This window comes from Pseudophryne corroboree, chromosome 2 (genome assembly GCF_028390025.1).
Source record: "Pseudophryne corroboree isolate aPseCor3 chromosome 2, aPseCor3.hap2, whole genome shotgun sequence".
In the NCBI taxonomy this organism is placed as follows: domain Eukaryota; kingdom Metazoa; phylum Chordata; class Amphibia; order Anura; family Myobatrachidae; genus Pseudophryne; species Pseudophryne corroboree.
The window spans coordinates 741,666,282-741,686,673 of record NC_086445.1 but is presented as its reverse complement, the minus strand read 5'-3'; the positions used below and the strand labels follow the sequence as shown (position 1 = coordinate 741,686,673).

At 42.1% G+C, this 20,392-nt stretch overlaps 1 protein-coding gene and 1 pseudogene across 2 annotated transcripts in view; both read right to left on the bottom strand.

The window, feature by feature from the left end:
* The window catches only part of MAGI3 (membrane associated guanylate kinase, WW and PDZ domain containing 3), a 676,662-nt gene that overhangs the window by 633,950 nt on the left and 22,320 nt on the right, over positions 1-20,392 (bottom strand). The window lies entirely within an intron of this gene.
* LOC135052036 (5S ribosomal RNA) lies at positions 15,325-15,444 on the bottom strand (annotated as a pseudogene).

The window sequence follows — 20,392 nt, the reverse complement described above, 5'->3', positions numbered from 1 at the left end:
ATTAAATTGGTCTCGAACCATTAAACGTTTTTGTTTTTTTAAACATATGACATGAAGTTTACAAAGTCAATTAAAGTTTATGAAGCTAATAATAATAATAATAATAAAAAAAAAAAAAAAAACACACACACAAAACCAGCATGCGCTGTACATTTTTTTTAGATTCCACACTGTTATCCAGTGTCATCATGAGGGCAATTACTAGGAAAAAGAGAACGTAATAAGTTAGAGATTTCCAGTGCCAGAAACCAGCACTGAAAAGCACTAGCACTGGAAACACTAGCGTGCTCGGCCAATATAGGGCCTAATTCAGACCTGATCGCAGCAGCAAAATTGTTCTCTAATGGGCAAAACCATGTGCACTGCAGGGGGTATGGGTCGTTGGGTCGACTCAACTTAGGTCGACAGTCATTAGGTCGACCACTAAAGGTCGACATGGGCATTAGGTCGACATGCACTAGGTCGACATGGTCATCAGGTTGACATGTACTATGTCGACAGGTGAAAAGGTCGACATGAGTTTTTGGACTTTTTTGTGTAATTTTCTTCGCAAAGTGACGGGGAACCCCAATTAGTGCACCGTGTCCCCTCGCATAGTTCGCTTCGCTCGCCGTGCTTCAGGAAGGTTACCATTCCAATTGTAGTCCACATGGATCGTCAAGTATGGAAAAAATCCAAAAAATTAAAAAAAAATGTGAAAAACTCATGTCGACCTTTTCACCTGTCAACCTAGTACATGTCGACCTAATGACAATGTCGAGCTTCAGTGGTGGACCCAATGACTGTTGACTTAGCTGTGTTGACATAACGACCGTATCCCACTGCAGGTGAGGCAGATATAACATGTGCAGAGAGAGTTAGATTTGGGTGGGGTGTGTTTAAACTAAAATTTAAAAAAAAAGCAGCCAGTATTTACCCTGCACAGAAACAAAATAACCCACTCAAATCTAACTCTCTCTGCACATGTTATATCTTCCCCACCTGCAGTGCACATGGTGTTGCCCATTAGAGAAAGATTTTGCTGCTGCGATCAGATCTGAATTAGGCCCATAATCAGCAAGAAATACTGTAGCAGTAGAATGAGTATTCTCTGAAGCCACATTCCCGGGTTTATTAAGTAAGTAATATGTAATCTATGAACTGAATCATAGCAAGATAATGTGCAAAACTAAGGCTCCGATTTGTAGATACAGTCAATGTACAACCATATAGGGGATTATAACCAAATTGGTTTGATCTTTCAGAATGGAGCCCAATGAATTTAGATACCTTGACTACATGAAACCTTGTCCGAGCATGCACTATTGTCTCATATTACCTGAGTGAAATTTTCGGATTTTGTTGGGTAGACTGGATGAGACCTAAAAGTTATCTAAAGCAGAGTACACACTTATCCAATCGTCTGACAGTTTTTTTTATTCGTGACCTATTCAAGAGTTAGCTTAAGAGTACGTGCTCCGATCATGTTTTATCGGCAGAAAATTAGCTGCATTTGAAGATCAGGGTTTACGGGCCTCCTAGTATTCATCAAATGCGATGGTAAAATATTGTCAAAAAGTGTATACACACTTTCGACTGTTCTGTCCAATGCTTCTGCCCATGCTCCCTTCAGCAGTGCTGCTTTTGTGTCTTTTCAGCAGATATGTTTAACAGATGAGTTTCTTGGATCGCAAGTTAGATCAATAAAGGTGTGTACACACAAATCCGCACTTTGATCGGGATCTCCAGGACCTAGTGTAGCGTTTTCAAAATAAAAAAATCACATCTGAAGGATAACTGTACAAATGTGTACCCAGCCTTAATTGGGTTTAAATGCAGTGATATTGGGCTTTTTCGGTCAAAATCAACAAAACTGGTCTACATCATGTGAGGATATCTGTACGACCAGTTTAACAGGATTAGTGGGAATAGGTTTCAGTAACAGTGTCACTGCATTTTTTAGATAAACAAAAAAAAACAACACGTGGGAACCCAGATATTTATTCCAAAATCTAGAACCCAACACTTGATAATCCCACATTTACTGACAGCAAATATTTTTTTTCTTTTTCTAAATATATATTTGGAAGACAAAACAAATAATGGTTATACATAAAAAAGTGGGTGGCAGTTCATGCATGTACCCATTATGTACCGATAAATGAAAAGTAAAACCATAGAAAGCCTAATTATAGAATGGTAAAAACTCAAGGACTTCAAGGTCTGAGAAAATGATCATGTAAAAAGGTTTGAGATTGTATTTACAGTTCACATGTTATGTATTTAGTATTTCAACAATAAGTGCCCTGCATTGTGATCCAGTACAATAGTATGTTTTATAAGAGCAAATGAATGTTTTAAGAAAAGCCATTAACCAATTTCATTTGGAAATAGCTTTAGATCTGAGTATCGGCTCTTAGTAAACGATTACCTAATGGAAGCAAGAAAGGTACCAGCATGGAATCTATTGTGGTCATATGTGAGGTCTCCATTGTTCAGAGTCAATCATTATGTAATGCTCGAGCACCAAAGTTTTGTATTCTCCCTATTTAAAAATTCTATTGTAAAATGCCTCTCAGCGCCAACCATGAGGTTCTGAATTACAGTTCCACACACTACTCCCAGCGCAAGAATTTAAACATGATAATGATACGTTCAGAACAAATCAAAACAGCTAAGCCGGCTTTCCTTAGATATGGCTATCTGGTTATCTAAAGAATCCTTTAAAAAAGGATAATATATCAAACAGGGGAGATAAAAGCTCAAAACATGATAATGGAAGAAATGTATCTAGTCAAGAAAGTCTATATTTTGCTTACACAGAACAATGCTGAATGGCATCTGGGGGTTGTAGTTAAACTGTGACGGTCACCAAGATCGTAGTCTGCCTCTGCTGTGTGTAAATAGCCAGTAAATCTTATTATAAATCTTATTATATGGCCTCATTTATTTATTTATTTTTAACAGCCACAAGAACATAAGTATGACACGTTCATGCGATCAGTTCAACACACTAAATGTCCATACACACTAGACGTCGCTCTATGACGTCGTTGTCTGTTTCCCCTGCCAGGCCGGGCGGTTGGTGGATGCCCGTACACACTGAGTGATATGACCGCTCATATCGTTTAGTGACGTCACGCAGTCGCCGGCCGTGCATGCTGCTCCTGCATGACAGTCCAGGTTGAGCTTGCATGCACTGCTGACAGCGACGATCGTTGCCGACCCACGGAGCCGCGCATCATTCGCTGCTGGCGGCATACACACTGGACGATAAAATTAGCGACATCACTCAGGAAGGGGGACAATGAGCGACGGCGCTCATTTTAATCGGCCAGTATAGTTTTATAGAACACTAATCTCACCAAACGCTTCAAATGTTCATGTGGAATCAGCTCTATGACATGTAAACATTTTTAGTTCTTTGTCACACACTGCCCATGGTAGTATGCACAAGAGCCAGCAACTTCTGATACTTTCCTCCATTTATCGTCTCTTATGCCCCACCTGAAGAAAAACACTAGCTGAAGTGTGATATGAGGGAGGGCCATAAGCCAGAAAGCTGGGAACGGTTTTGTACAAACAAACTACCTTTTACGTTCTCCAATATTATTGACAATCTGTTTGTGTTGTTATCTCGTTCCACAATTCCTTTGTATAATGTGTTGTTGGAGGCAATATGGTCAGGTAGGTACTCTGCCAAACATATGTTGGTCTGCCTGGAGATACCATTTGGAAAAAAATCCAATGCCTCATATTCCTCATCACCAAAGCTCAAGTCCCTAGCTTTCTCTTGTACTCCTTTCTTCCTAAGCTTATCAATGACATCCCAAGACACAAAAAGAAACTTATATGGTGTATGTCAAATACTACAAAATTCCAGATTGCTCTATGTTGGATGGCTACTGCTCCCCCTCATTAATTATGGCAACTATTTGGCTCATAATTTCTAATCAGTGGAGCTTATCATAAGCATTCTAAACATGAAACACAATTTGGTCATAACACTTCTCCCCCATTGTCCTTTGGGTTATGATCTGGAATCCTACCTTGACTATGTAGCTGAATGGAAAATGAGGTTTGCCAATGTCCTTACTATGCATAGATAATATATTGGTGATCTTGCACATAATGTAATTTGGATCACATGTTGTGACATTATGAAACGCTCATTATTGGTTTTCAATCAAATGCTGATGGATTGCTGATTCCCCATCCTGACTCCTCTTTCTTCCTTCTGTATCCCCCATGAAATCCCCTATAACATTTTGCTTAAAATACTTAAAATAAATGACAGTTTGCTGCTATTAAATCCTATGGCAACTAAAGAAGAATGAGTTTAATCTCCTCCAGCAATGCTAAGTGAATACCTATCAATATAAATAAAATAAACAATTGTAAGAGGGTAGAGTGATTTTTGGTTCAGTACTTCTGGTACTTGTGGTGCCCATTTGCAAGCTTAAATGAGAACAAAAACCTTGATGCGATACATTTCACATCACAACTATTTATTAGCCACTAGATTTGTCAGAGAAAACGGTTCACTTGTAAGTCATTTTTAGTAGCCAAACACGATGTACTGCTGCACATGAATGACTCAATGATCCATGAATCATGGGAACTATTACAGTTAGCTACAAATATATTAGTCATGCCAGTGATGGGCTTTGTGACGATATAAACCACTTAAAGATGTTCTACTGTAGACAAATGATACTATGAACAGTAGCACTGCGCTTAAGTTGATATAGACAAGACATTTACTTTCTAAGCACAGTCAATAACTGTAACAGGTTACATTATTATCTATGACCCCAGCCTGTAATACAAATGGAGAGGGTTACTTAACAGGACCACCGCAGGTAGGAGATGCAGATAACAGCAGATGCACATGGTTGTTTGTATTTCCATTACCCTGGTTGTCTTTTTGTTGGACAGAGTAGATTAGAGACAAACACTTATACCCCTTTCAGACCACCTGAGGCGGGTCGCACCTGGGAGCCTGACACGAGAGCTCCCAGGATGCGACCTGCCTCAGGCGCCCTGCTGCCGCTGTCTGCAATCCGGCATATTGCCGGGTTGGGGACGATCTCCAAGCGCTGTCCGTCCACACACAGTGAACGGGAAACGGGTCGCATTGACCCGGCTCCTGTTTACACCACACAACGAGCCTGGTTGAACACGTGTTCAACCCTGCTCGCTACCAGAGTTTGAATAATGGGTCGCTGGACCCGATATTTCAACCCTGGCATCTTTCAGACAGCACATGAACACGGGTTATGCGCTTTCATGTGCCAATAACCCGTGTTCATAGCTGGCGGTCTGAAAGGGGTATTAGAGATCATCATCTCTGTGGAGTAAAAGTGCGCAGAGGTGCTGTAGAGAGCATAATGGCACAGAGGACAGTAGAACATGCTTTACTGTTCCACATCCGCTACAGGAAAACATCTGTATGCAGTAAACCAGCGTCTCCATAGTAACTAATCATTAAAAAAACTATTAGCAAAAGAAACACACAGATTGTAGCAAAAATACACACGCAAAAAACAAAAAATAAAACACGTTGGGACTTAATTGACATATTTCCCTTAAAAATCAGTCAAAAAATTGTGTTTTTGTTTTTATTCAATAAAGTATAACGTCTTCAAAAATATATTTAAATATTTTATTTAAAAACATATTTACTTAGGGGGTGTCCATAGGCCCCCACTGTGAAATACTTCCCTCACCCCAGTAGAAATAGCCCCACCAGTGGCAAAAGAATTTCCAGCACTATCTTCCCCCACCCCCTTACAGGTAATAGATCCATGTGGCAGAGCTTCCGCCCTCACCTCTAGTGTCAATGGACCCTCACTATTAAGTGCCCCCCACAATCCCCACTGCTAAAAGATGACCCTCCCACCACATTAAGCCAACCCCTTCATAGCCCCCTCTCCCTCATCTTATTGCAGTAGAGCTTAGATCAGAGGGGACATGAGTCCGTCCTGCTGCAGCTATCTCCGCACACTCAGAGTTCTGCACAGTTGTGCTGGAGGGGGAACTAGGTTCCCCTCCTAGCACTTTTAGTTCCTGCGCATGCGCCTGAGTGTGTCGATCATTCTGGGGTGCTATTTTAGGAGTGATGTCGGCAGTCACAGACCGCAACATCACCTTCAGGGTGCCAGAGCAGGAGGAGGATTTCCTCCATAAAGACGAGGGACGCAGTGGGGTGGTACTGACGCATGGGCAGTGACGTACGGTGAGTTGAGGCTTCATGATCTTTCTATATATGCTAGTGTGAATGAATCTTAGCCTTACATATTAGTCAGCATGTGAACACAATGGAGTAGAAAAAACAATACAGACTTTAAATAAAACACCGTTATTGGATCCACATTTACACTAGAAATGAGTCAGTTTATGACTAAATGTATTACATGTAGTTGTAAATAATATTTAAGGTAAAATGATAATGACTGAAAACCTCCTCATCAGGAAAACCCCGTCTTCCAGATAATAAATCCAATACCTCAAATGAGGTGTTATACCATTAGGAATGCAAGAAAAAGTATGTGTACATTAACTAAAAAGGAGTGCCTTTTATCTGCACTTTGACCTGCAAGCATCTGATATGCTGCCTGATATAGAGACAAGTATGGCAGGTTCTAAAACTGGAACATAACATGTTAAATATCTTACATACTGTTTATGGATGATAAGTTACCACACCGCTTGTCTTAAGAATGGCCACAGACAGACCCAGCAAGTCATTAATAGTCATGCTACATATACCCCTTTTCCACTGACATATAAATCCCGGATTTTTTCACATGAACATGCGCCTACCCGGGACTTTTGTCAGTGGAAACAGCTACAAGTCAAAAATCCCATGTAAAGAGACCTGGGGTTTTTACTCTGGTAACAAGCAGGGTTTTTAGCGGGTCTTTTCCAGGTGAGCTGCAGTGGAAACCACATTAACTCCGGATTTTCAACCCGGGAATTTCCAAAAAGCTGCTGATTGGTCCATCCTGGGCACTGGCAGTTGATGTCATGATGCCAGGGACCAGAGGAGACGTTGGGAGAAGCTGTTTTCATGCTGGTCACGGTTGGGAGAGCTGTGCACACAGGCTACAATTTGCCACTGGGCACAGGTGACAGAGCACAGAGAGGACCACAAAGTCCTTTTTTATGACAACAGGTTTTATTGTGCTTTCCCAGGTTTTCCCTTATTCAGTGGAAATGGTGTCAACCCGGGAAAAACTCTGGAATACAGTGCAGTAGAAACAGGGACATTGCAGAGTAAGACCTGGCAAAATGCCTGGTGAAAAATCCAGTCAGATCCAGGATATTGGTGGAAAAGCAGTAATACATATATACACCCAGTCATCTACGTCCACCTAAAACTGGAAAATGGTGTAACTTTTACATTGAAATTAAAGCATTACATGGTGTTAAACAAGAAATCCAGAATAAACATGCCTAAGTGTGTGAACTACACGCAAACGGCACTGTGTCGGCATCTATAAATAATCTTGCAATTTAATTGTAGCGTAAACTAGACTAATCAAAGCGAATACAAAGTGAGTTCATAAAAGAAAATACTCTTCGAGACCGCATAAATGAAAGAACATAAAATGAATAAAAACAAAACAAAGCATTCTTTGCACTAGAAAATCATTAAACAATTTGTTAAAAAAAAAACCTAGGTCACTGTCTTGTTCTCAATAGGTATGGTCTTACTGGCATTCAGATCTCTATGTTAATGTGCCCAGTTCTAAAGACTCTCATGAACTGGCAATAACTCAGAACTACACTGCACAGGTTTGCAGACCAGACTCCCGGTTGTTGAATCACTATTCTGAGTCACTGCCAGCATCAAGTGAAGCACACACAATTTAATTTCTCTCTCTCTCTTCAGAGATACTTTAATAGATCCTATACAGTCAAGTCCTCAGCTGGCAATCATCGCGCCATTTTACTTCTTGGCAGCAACTAAGCAGTGTTCATATAATAACTTTACTAGATACAGTATAGTGCTTTACAAGTTACAATATAGCACAATACTGGAATTTTCCAGTCCCGGTTCTGATGAGTATGATTTGGTGTCGGGAACAAAGTGTTAAAAAGGTTATCGCATTCATATGCTACCTACATTTATTGGAAAACCCTACAGGCCAGCAATGTACACACCACTGCCACTACTCTGCCTGCATTTGCTGACAGTATGTTGTTGATGCACAATAGTCTATCTGAAAATAAATAAATTAATAAAAATGCAGAGCTAAGATAGCGCAGTAGGAGTGCAGTAGCCTACATCCATCAGAGAACCTGTAGAACCTCGTCTCTACCGTTCTTAGCACACCCTAATGAATTGTTCATTATTTACAATGCTATAAAACAAGCAGGGTTATCAAAGTACGTTATAGGGAAAGTTTCAGCGAGTCTAAAGGTTTATACTCATGGAAAGCTTTACGTGTTCTCTTAGTGCAATGCCCACAAGTAAATAGGCCTACATATAGCAATATATTGATCACCAGTACACCTTTTCCACTGACTTCCAATACTGCGTGAACACGTAAAACACAGGATTTCGGTCAGTGTAAACGCAAACTACCCAATACTAAATCCTGGATCCCCGACCCTTTTCCCATCCAGGGTCACGGACAGAGATCTGGGAATTTGCTAGGTTGATAGACCCAGCAATTTCCTGAGTCGCAGTGGAAAAAGGGTATTAGAGGAACACAATGGGTGGAATTCAATTGTTTGAAAAGTCGGTTGGGTGTCTGTTCTTTCCTGTCTATTGGATAGGAAAAAATAGACTCCCAACGGACTTTTCAAACAATTGACTATCCTCCAATGTCTACAATCATTTGTAAGCAAGAACAATACCCCTTTGAAACTGAAGCCCAGGATACTGAACAAGAGAGTCTGAGCCAAGACTCCAGACCATTTATCCTGGACCTGGTAATAACCCTGGTCGCGGTCAGAGGCTTGATGTTAAAGGGGTATTACAGACATTTTGTCAACAACTCAGCACATGGTATGTTTTACCTGACCAATCCTAGTTGCACTTTTAAAAAAATATATACATGGTTCTGAAACATTGTGTTACATTTTGTCAAAAAGGATTTGCTCATCACAGCACTTTCGGAACTCCAGTAATTACGTTCTTCAAAACAAAGAAAACTGCAGATGTGTCCTCATACATCTTTGCCGCAGTCGCGCCAAACAGCCCCTCTTGGCAGATCCCAGCGGACTCTGCTGGCGGCGGGTGTTTTTATGCCAAGAAGACGTATTTACAATGCGACTACCATGCACCAGGAGATTTGATTTTGCTGATCAATTTGATATCTGTGACATTAATATTTGTGTGTGTGTGTGTGTGTGTGTGTGTGTGTGTGTGTGTGTGTGTGTGTGTGTGTGTGTGAGAAAGTCTCTGAATTTGCATAGGAACTGCTACAATGTATCAGCAGCTTTTTTCCAATACAAGTTCCGTTGTGCTCTATATACAGACTCAGTCACACACAATATACAAGTGTCTTATGTTAAATAAATCAGCACAGTCTCCAGGTGTATCCTGGCAGCATTTTTAGACCCCAAAAAATAAAAGAGACTACCGACAGAGTTGCAAGGGACCTGTCAGCTCACTTGCACTAGGCATCTCACGCTGTGTGGCGTACTGAGGTAAGATGTATGAGGACACATCTGTAGCGATCAAAAATATTGCTAAATGTCGACATAGGTATTACTTAGTGTCCCACTATAGTTGAGAAAAATATACGCCAACATTTCCAAAGATGTAGGAAAACGTTTACAAAAAAACAATTACAACAGAAGTCAGTAAAAAAAAAAAAAAAAGTACTAAAGGCTGATGAACATCTGTTTAACGTACTCTGTTTGGGTTTCATGTCAATCATAATATTGACATGGGAATGTCATCATGTTCATAATGTCGCCATTTACCATGTGATCACTTATGTTGTGTAAACAGTTTTAGACTATCGACTATAGACGACCTTATAACAATACTGACATTTCCGATGTCGACGTGTTGCATTAATGATGTCGACCTTCTGCTGTTGACATGTTAAATGACAACATACTGGAGTAACTGCATGGCCTTTAGGTGCATAGATGCTTGTCAAATCTATGCACTGAACAGGAGAACACATTTTCTAGGTAGAGTTAACCAATATCCTTCTAAGTCTAGAACAATATTTCCCAAACCCTCACAGCCGACTCACAGTCTAGACCAGTGCTTCTCAAACTCTGTTCGCAGGACCCCACACAGTTCATGTTTGCTATGTGACCTAGAAAACATGTCCCACCCCAAATAGCATCATACCCTCTCAAGAAACAGAACTGAAGGAGTTCTAAGTTGAGAGATGATCAAACCACAACTTCTAAAACTACATTTCTAGAACCAATCAGGCTAAAAGACTAGATCAACTGTATTTGGATGCCCGTAAGTAATGGGCGTCCGATGGGAGCCATTCAATTGTTTTGCCACCATGTCCAAGTACCACAGGTGCCTATTATTTCTGCTCAACACCTCCAGAGGGGGAGAGCAAAAATCCACGAAAAATTGGGCTTTGGACACCTCAACTGCTGTTTTACCAGCGTGCCCAATAATTTGCATGGGTTACTTTTGCGCAGCTAAACCCTGTGCATTATGGACCTGACAAGCACGATAAGTAAAGAGCGCTCGTCATACAGGTGAATATTGTCCATTATGCACCCATTACTTAGACGCATCCAAAACTATTGAATTCACGCCATAGACCTACATACTCACATTAATATGTAATGTCTGCAAAAGATACAATATACTCTTCTGTGGAATACCTGTGTTTTCCTTGCAATTTTACCATTTATATTTTTTAAAATCTGAAGTTCTGGTAAAAGGAAGGTACAGTATAATGAACGTACAGTATTACGTCGGCTAAAGTAAGGCAAAATTCGAAACTGGTTTCACCACTGAAAGTTATGGTGGATTTATGGATTCTTTTATGTAAAACAATTTAGTTTCCTATATCTAAGAAATGTTCTGCAATAATTGGTGCTTGGCAATAACATCAAAGCACACTGTTCGTAATAAATTCAGGTGTCAATGGGGCTAATTCAGACCTGATCGTTGCTGTGCGTTTTCGCACAGCGGGCGATCAGGTCTGAACTGCGCATGTGCCACAGTGCACATGTGCATGCCAGAGATCGGCATCTCAGCCCAGCGATTGCCACTGCCTGATTGACAGGCAGAGGCGTTCGCTGGGTGGGAGGGGGCGGACCCGGACCGTGCGGGGGGCGGTGGCTGCGTGACGTCACACGCAGCTGCTACAACCTAGGACGTGGCGAAAAGTCGCCTACCAGCGCAGCAATGCTGTGCAGGTAGGGACTTACTCACCGGGTGTGATAGCATCGCCGCCGTGCGATCCTATCACACCCGTGCAGCTTGGGGAAGGGCCAGACATGCAGGGCGGACTAGCCCTGTGCTGGGCGTCCCCCCGCATGTCATGGCGGCTGATCATAGCCGTGCCAAATTTGGCACGGCTACGATCAGGTCTGAATAAGCCCCAATGTTCCATTGGCATCGATGGATAATCGGTACTTTACTACTGCAAATACATAAATATCAACTGCAACAGATACGAATGAATTACAATTACAAAATAAAACCTGAATGAAAAAGTATGTTTATATATGTATTTAACAAATACTTCTCATTCAAGAAAATAAGTTAAGATGATGGTTACAAATTCAATAGAAGCTAATATCTGATGTACTAGGGGCCTAATTCAGCATGGATTACTAATCTGAGAAATTGCAGTAGTCTGCGAGTAGAAAGACAGCGCCCTGACAGGAAGAAAAAATGCCCTGTGCAAGTTTACAAATGCATCGCAGATAGCTATCCATTCACAGATGCATAAGCAATTTCCGTAACATCCAAGATTTTTTGCCATCTGAGCAAATGTAAGTAGGGCTGAGGCTGCCAGTAATCTGCGACTGAGACGGGCTGGAAGTGGTCTGCGCTGACATCAGAGAACCTCCCCAAAAGCGCCTGGGCATGCATGTGTTTTTTCTGACACACCCAGAAAACGGCAGGTTTCCGCCCAGAAACGCCGGCTATCCGTCAGTCAAACAGCGGCTACATTGCTATTAGGATCTGTACGCAATTTCTGCCACCATTACCCTCACATGTGCACAATGCGAACGTTACGCAGTATTTTGATAATCGCTCAATTTGCGGTTTCTCAAAATAGCGATCCATGCTGAATTAGGCCACAGGTGTCTGGGCAAATTGCACCTCTAATGCTAGTAAATAACACTTAGTGGATTTTATCTGTACACTCACTTACCTCGGCCATAATCATCATTAATGATCAACCTTACAATTATTATGACACCAATTAATAAGGAATGTGAGCTGCCAAAGTAATTAAACAGTTGTTTTGACTTACCACACAGATTCCACACACATCAATAAAGACATTCTCTAGCATAATAGTTTGTTTAATTTTTTTTATCAAATATGCCTATAAATAAAATAAATAAAATAAAATAAAATAAAATAAAGAAAAAATAAAATAAATAAAAAGTATTTGTGGTTGTCTAGAGTTAAATGTTCATCAGATTTGCAGACTGAGCCATCTGCTTACCTTGTGTATCACAGCTGCAATTACATACCAGCACGAAACTCATGCATACTATTTGTAGTCAGCAATTAAAATGGTTAAGAGTCATATATGTTGGACAGATCTACTGATCTGTGATAGCACAGATAGGTTTCTCTTCAATCTGTTTCTACATTTAAATGTTCGTATGTGCTAAATTATTGAATTTATAGATACTGCATAAAATACTGAGCAACATCTATAAAGGGATCAAATCTGATTTTTATTCTTAAGGCTCCCATCCACTAATACGATTTGGGCGCTTTTCTTCAGATTTCGATGCATCGGACAGAAAAATCTGAAGAAAAGTGTCACATCGGATGGCTCTTCTGATCATCGGATGCGCACTCCCGTGTCAGATATGTCTGAACTACAGATCTTTGTAGCTGCTCCAACTATTTATCTGAATCTGAAATAATCGGAGTTGTTTTTTTACTTCAGTTCAGATGTATCTGATCAGATTCATCTGAAGCGTCACTTGGCTGGCATCTCCTTGGCCACTCCCACCCACCACAGGACGCGGCGGCAGCAGCAGCAGCATCAGATCAATCACATGTAGCATGTGTGCATCAGATATATCTGATGCGATATGGCACATGATAGATCGCATTGGATATATCTGAAATGAATGTAGTGAAAAAAGCCAGGGTCCGATCCGGGGAGAGTTCAAGAGAAATCTGATGCGATCTTCAGTTCAGACAATTTTGAGTAGTGGATGGTCACCTTTAGGGTTTTGCCACTTTATTTAAACACCTAAATCCCCACTTCTCGAAAATCGTACTTGGTAGCAACTACCATATTCCCAAACATCTTCACCATTTGGTCTATTCATGAAGCAGTGAAACGTGTGTAATGAGCCAGTGGAGAAGTGGAATGCATTCCATGGGCGGTATTCAATTATTTTCACCCCCTTTCACACCTGTTATGTTTCTGCTGATGGGCATAGAATAATCATTTCAGTTCACTACCCCAGCGGTAGCGAGGGCTCCCAACTCGTTATGCAGCTATCCCCGACTACTATGGGCGCAATATGTGCTTTAACGGGGATCACTTTAGAAAGGAGATTGGGCGTGATAAAACAATTGAATACCGCCCTATAAATGTTATCTCTACACTGATTGGTTGTCATGGGCAATTTCTCCATGGCTCACTTCTCCACACTTTTCACTGCTTCATGAATAGAACCCTATGTGCTTACTCTAGCTGCATCCCAGGGTCCACATACGTCTGAGAGATCTGACAAACCCATACAACACTTCTCAGTTACCTCCATAGCAGGGGAAATACAAAACAATGACTCAAAAGGTTTCCAATTAGAGCTCTTGTGGAGGACTTCCCTGCTTTGCAGATAGCTGTGCAGTGCAGAATCAGAGATGCCTCCAGTGGGCACATGGATACAAATCAGTGTACCTGTGACATTTGCAGACTTTCGCACAGCTGCTGCATAATAAATTGTTGCTGCAATGGCATTTGCGTACATCTCTGAAACCGGCCCAATATTTGGAAAGGAATTTCATAAAATGTCCCAAATAAAGTGTGTGAAGACTCATTTAAATAGACAGTTATGGGCTGTTGCAAATTTCGGTTGCAAATGAGCCTCAAAACACAGGTGCAGTTTGCATTCACTAAAAGTTGTATTTGCATGCATACACAAAGCTGCACCTGGCACCAGTAACACATGCCCAGGATATGGCAGGCAGACATCACATACACTTATGCCCATGTTTATAACCATTGGTTTTGTTTGTGAAATAGGTATGTACTATTAGGCACTAATAAAATTAAAATACTTCTGTATATCAGAAACTCCTCCCTGTCCCATGGGGAAAAAAAAGAAAAAAACCTTAAACATGTATACAATAGAATAATATATGCCTATAACAAAGAAAGCGCCAGTCAATCACAAGCTGTTCACTAGTACTGGTGATTGCCATCATCAATATCCACTATTTGATCCTGCCCCTGACCACATAATGCAGCTTCCTCAGGTACAGTATATATGTATCTGAATACTAGCCTGCATGAGTTCAAAGTTGCACAAACAAACCCATTTCTCCCATGTCCCGCATCTTTAAGTACAGGCTGGTATAAATGTAAATCTTTTTTGAAAGAAAAGTATTGGGAACCGCACAAGTCCTAGATCTGATAGATAGTAGCCTCTGAAAAACTGAAATTATACCTGAATTACTTCTGGATATAGCAACCAAGTGTGTGTGGATAATTAATCCTAATACCAGTGCTTGTTGCTTTCAGTGGTGCTCCCAAGAGTCAAATACGACAGTCAAGAAAAAACCCAAAACAAAGAGGTGTTGGAGAGTCGACTCTTTTTTGGGAGCACTCTAATTCAGAGGGTAGCAGTGTAATATATTGATACTGATAAAACCATGTTTATTAGGTAACTCATAAAATGAAATTTGAGGAGTATCTGCGTAGAAGTATAAAAGCTTTGCGAAAATATGAAAAAGATTTATAAATAGCACATGATATCCATATCACAATCTACCAGTTGCCGGAAATTAATAGCTGTGGTACCAGAATTAATTAGACCTTGCACATTGAAACTCATGTAATATATGACCATCATTTATTCAGCAGATATCCATTGTGGATTATTAATGCAGAGAATTAAATCATTGGTCATGTGAGAATCGAGTACCCAATAGTATATGTATAGGTGACACTGTGTTGGGGAGTCAATTTATTGCAGTACCAGGGTGTTCAGAGGTGGTCTCCCATCCTAGTACTAACCCGGCCTTTCACTGCTTAGCTTCCAAGGTTAAAAGAGATTGGGCATCTCCAGTGAGGTATGACCGCAAGTATTGTACTCGCCCTCTTGAGTCACCCAGGTATATGCAGCCACCTGGTTTAATTACCATGTGACATAATAGCCACAGGTGAAATGCAGGTATGGGTGACGGCCTGTTATGCGGGAAAAAGGTTTTTTTGAGACCACGCAACGTCCACAATTAGAACTCGCCTTTCACCGTTATGAACAATTTTATAAAGTAGTATCCTTATGAAAACCAAGTACCCAATGGTTTAGGTGCAGATGACGCTATATTGGGGAGTCAATTTGTTGCAGTACCAGGGTGTTCAGAGGTGGTCACCCATCCTAATACTAGCCCGGCCTTTCACTGCTTAGCTTCCATGGTCAGAAGAGATTGGGCATCTCCAGTGAGGTATGTCCGCAAATATTGTACTCACCCTCTTGAGTCATCCAAATTTGTGAGTTATAACCAATGGAAATTAAAGATTTGTATATATATATATATATATATATATATATATATATATATATATATATGTTGCAATAGTCAGCAGTAATATAAGATTATGTGCAGACACCTGGCTTGGTCACCCTGTGACCTATCAACCACAATAAAGGTATATATATGAATGAAGGCCTATTATGTGGGAAAAATTCCTTGACACCACACAATGTCCACAATTAGGACTTGCCTTTCACTCCTAGAAAGCCCAGAGGGCACCAGAATGGCCGTATCAAGTTAGACCAAAATATAAGTGCAAGATACAATTGTGCTGCACAATAACCAATAGAAATTGAAAATTTGTATATATATATATATATATATATATATATATATATATATATAGTGCAATAGTCAGCAGTAATATAGGATTATGTGCAGTCACCTGGCTCGGTCACCCTGTGACCTATCAACCACAATAAAGGTATATGAATGAAGGCCTATTATGTGGAAAAAATTCCTTGACACCACACAACGTCCACAATTAGGACTTGCCTTTCACTCCTAGAAATCCCAGAGGGCACCAGAATGGCCGTATCAAGTTAGACCAAAAAATATATAAGTGCAAGATATAATTGTGCTGCACAGACTGCAATATAGCAGTGATTTTTCAAAATAATTAAATATAGTTATTCACCCCTGTGCACTGAACCAGATAATTGCTACAATGTTATTGATGCCTAATGCCTGGAACCTATAGTGAGTACCTGCAAGGCTTAGACTAGGTGCTTGTAAGGGTTTACACCGTTTGTAATTGCTTGAGCCCAATGGGCACTAAGTTCAGAGCGTTTGCTGGAATATGCCGTTGTTGAATGAAATGAGGTAAATTTCAGAAGAGAGACTGTCAATGATATCTGTGAAATTGACAGTGACTTGCTATTAATGTTTATGGCAAGTATAGTTAAACCAGCTTTGTGCACCTTAATATTGGAAAGAAAGAGGCAATAAAATCCTTATGGTATTGCTAGCTAGGACAGTTTATCCAGTGGTATTCTTAACAATAATATTGGAGTGACAAAGTAGCTCTGTTTGGAAATAGAGTATCTCTATTGTTTCAAATGTTGGTATGCATGGTTTTTACCCATGCATATAGTGCTCAAATGGCTGCTGATTTGCTCAAGAGAATTGTGTGCTGACAAGCTGAGTAATTTGGATGCAGTTCACATATTCGGGGTGCAAGGTATACGATACCAATTCAGTCTGGATGCCGTCGCTGGGAGGCCCGCCTGTCGCTGTGCCTGTGCTCCAGAGGCTGCAGCGGCGTATGGCCGGAGTCTCACCGTGCAGAAAACGGAGCTTCATTTTATGAGTTACCTAATAAACATGGTTTTATCAGTATCAATATATTACACTGCTACCCTCTGAATTAGAGTGCTCCCAAAAAAGAGTCTACTCTCCAACACCTTTGTTTTGGGTTTTTTCATAAATGTAAATCTGCATGGGCCCTTATACTTGTGTCTACTTTTCTTGGCATACGCAGAGCAATTTACATAATATACGTTACACCGTTACACAATGGCCGGTTTTTGGAAACCTAACACTATGGGGGGAAGGGGGGGGAAATCAAATTGTGGGCAAAGTTCTCCTGCCCTTTGGCAGCTTAATCTTGCATAAAAATGTGCTAAATCGGGCCGCGAGATGCGGTGCCATTGCCGGCGTTTCAATGTCGCTGCAATGGCAACTTGCACCCCTTGCCCACTATTGGATTCCACCCTAAGTGCGTTTCTACATACATTCTGCTAGATTTTTGCACCACCCTGTTCAGATATGACAATAGCAATATGATGGCGTAGATAGAAACACAGAATTTGACGTCAGAAAAGAACCACTTGGCCCATCTAGTCTATTTTTATTTACTTTATTGCTTTGGGGGCCAATGTGTGTCTTGACTGTGCGGCCCAGTGAATTTGTGTAATTGCTGTGGGGGCCACTGTGTGTCATTACTGTGGGGGCCACTGTGTGTCATTACTGTGGGGGCCACTGTGTGTCATTACTGTGGGGGCCACTGTGTGTCATTACTGTGGGGGCCACTGTGTGTCATTACTGTGGGGGCCACTGTGTGTCATTACTGTGGGGACAGTATGTTTAAGTGCCGTGGGGACAACATGTTTAATTGCCGTGGGGACAGTATGTTTAACTGCAGTGGGGGAAAACGAGTTTTATGGTAGGACTTACCTTTGTTAAAACTCTTTCTGCAAGGTATACTGGGCTCCACAAGTCTGGACAATGGGGTGTAGAGTAGGATCTTGATCCGAGGCACCAACAGACTCAAAGCTTTGACTGTTCCCAGAATGCACAGCGCCACCTCCTATATCACCCCGCCTCCCAGCACAGGAGCTCAGTTTTAGTTAACCAGCCCAATGCAGTAGCAGGAAAAGAAACGACAACGGTTAGTAGCCACATACACCACACTCTCACGACAAGAGAAGTGTCAGCAGCTAATGCCATATCAACCCAAAGTAGCTAAGTGCGTCAGGGTGGGCACCTTGTGGAGCACAGTGTACCTCACAGAAAGAGTTTTAACAAGGGTAAGTTCTTACCATAAAACTCGTTTTCTGCTGCGGGGTACACTGGGCTCCACAAGTCTGGACAATGGGGATGTCCTAAAGCAGTTCCTTATGGGAGGGGACGCACTGTAGCGAGCACAAGAACCCGGTGTCCAAAGGAAGCATCCTGGGAAGCGGCAGTATCGAAGGCATAGAACCTTATGAACGTGTTCCCGGAGGACTACGTAGCCGCCTTGCACAACTGATCAAGGCCCTCATTCTGAGTTGTTCGCTCGCAAGCTGCTTTTAGCAGCTTTGCACACGCTAAGCCGCCGCCTACTGGGAGTGAATCTTAGCTTATCAAAATTGCGAACGAAAGATTAGCAAAATTGCGAATAGACACTTCTTAGCAGTTTCTGAGTAGCTCCACACTTACTCGGCAACTGCGATCAGTTCAGTCAGTTTCGTTCCTGGTTTGACGTCACAAACACACCCATCGTTCGCCCAGACACTCCTCCGTTTCTCCAGCCACTCCCGCGTTTTTCCCAGAAACAGTAGCGTTTTTTCGCACACACCCATAAAATGGCCAGTTTCCGCCCAGAAACACCCACTTCCTGTCAATCACATTACGATCACCAGAACGAAGAAAAAACCTCGTAATGCCGTGAGTAAAATTCCTAACTGCATAGCAAATTTACTTGGCGCAGTCGCACTGCAGACATTGCGCATGCGCATTAGCGACTAATCGCTCCGTTGCGAGAAAAAAATAACGAGCAAACAACTCGGAATGACCCCCCAAGGGTCGCACCACATTGGGCCGTCCAAGAAGGTCCAACAGACCGAGTAGAATGGGCCGTAATGTGAGCAGGAGTTGACAGACCAGCCTTCACATAAGCATGTGCAATCACCATTCTAATCCATCTGGACAGGGTCTGCTTGTGAGCAGGCCAGCCACGTTTGTGAAATCCAAACAAAACAAAGAGAATCAGATTTTCGAATAGAAGCAGTTCTCTTCACATAGATACGGATTGCTTGAACTTCCGAATTACTCTGGGCAGGAGTGACACCGGAGGGAACACGTACGGCTGCCGAAACCTCCACGGCACTGCCAGCGCATCCACGAATGCTGCTTGAGGATCCCTTGTCCTTGCTCCGAAGACCGGAACCTTGTGATTGTGTCGAGACGCCATCAGATCCACATCTGGAAGACCTCACCTTTCCACGAGAAGTTGAAACACTTCTGGATAGGGGCCCCACTCGCCGGCATGCACGTCCTGACGACTGAGAAAGTCCGCTTCCCAATTCAGGACTCCCGGAATGAATATTGCCGATATTGCCGGTAGATGGCGTTCTGCCCACTGTAGAATCCGTGAGGCTTCCTTCATTGCCAAACGGCTTCGAGTGCCGCCTTGATGATTTATGTAAGCCACTGTGGTGGCGTTGTCCGACTGTACTTGAACAGGACGGTTCTGAATTAAATGCTGGACCAGGTAAATGCTGGACCAGGTTCAACGCATTGAAGACCGCCCGCTACTCCAGAATGTTGATCGAGAGGAGAGATTCCTCCTTGGTCCACCTACCCTGTAAGGAGTGCTGCTCCAGCACCGCGCCCCAACCTCTTAAGACTGGCATCTGTTGTCAACAGGACCCAGTTGGATATCCAGAAGGGACGGCCCCTGCACAATTGTTGGTCCTGGAGCCACCAGAGCAGCGACAGACGGACCTCCGGAGTCAATGAGATCATTTGAGACCTGATCCGGTGAGGCAGGCCATCCCACTTGGCTAGAAGCCGCTTCTGGATGGGGCGAGAATGGAATTGAGCATACTCCACCATGTCGAATGCTGACACCATGAGGCCCAGCACCTGCATCGCCGAATGTATCGACACTTGCGGACGAGAAAGGAAGCAACGAATCCTGTCCTGAAGCTTCAGGACTTTCTCCTGAGACAAGAACAACCTCTGGTTGTGAGTGTCCAACAGCGCTCCCAGGTGCACCATGCTCTGAGCAGG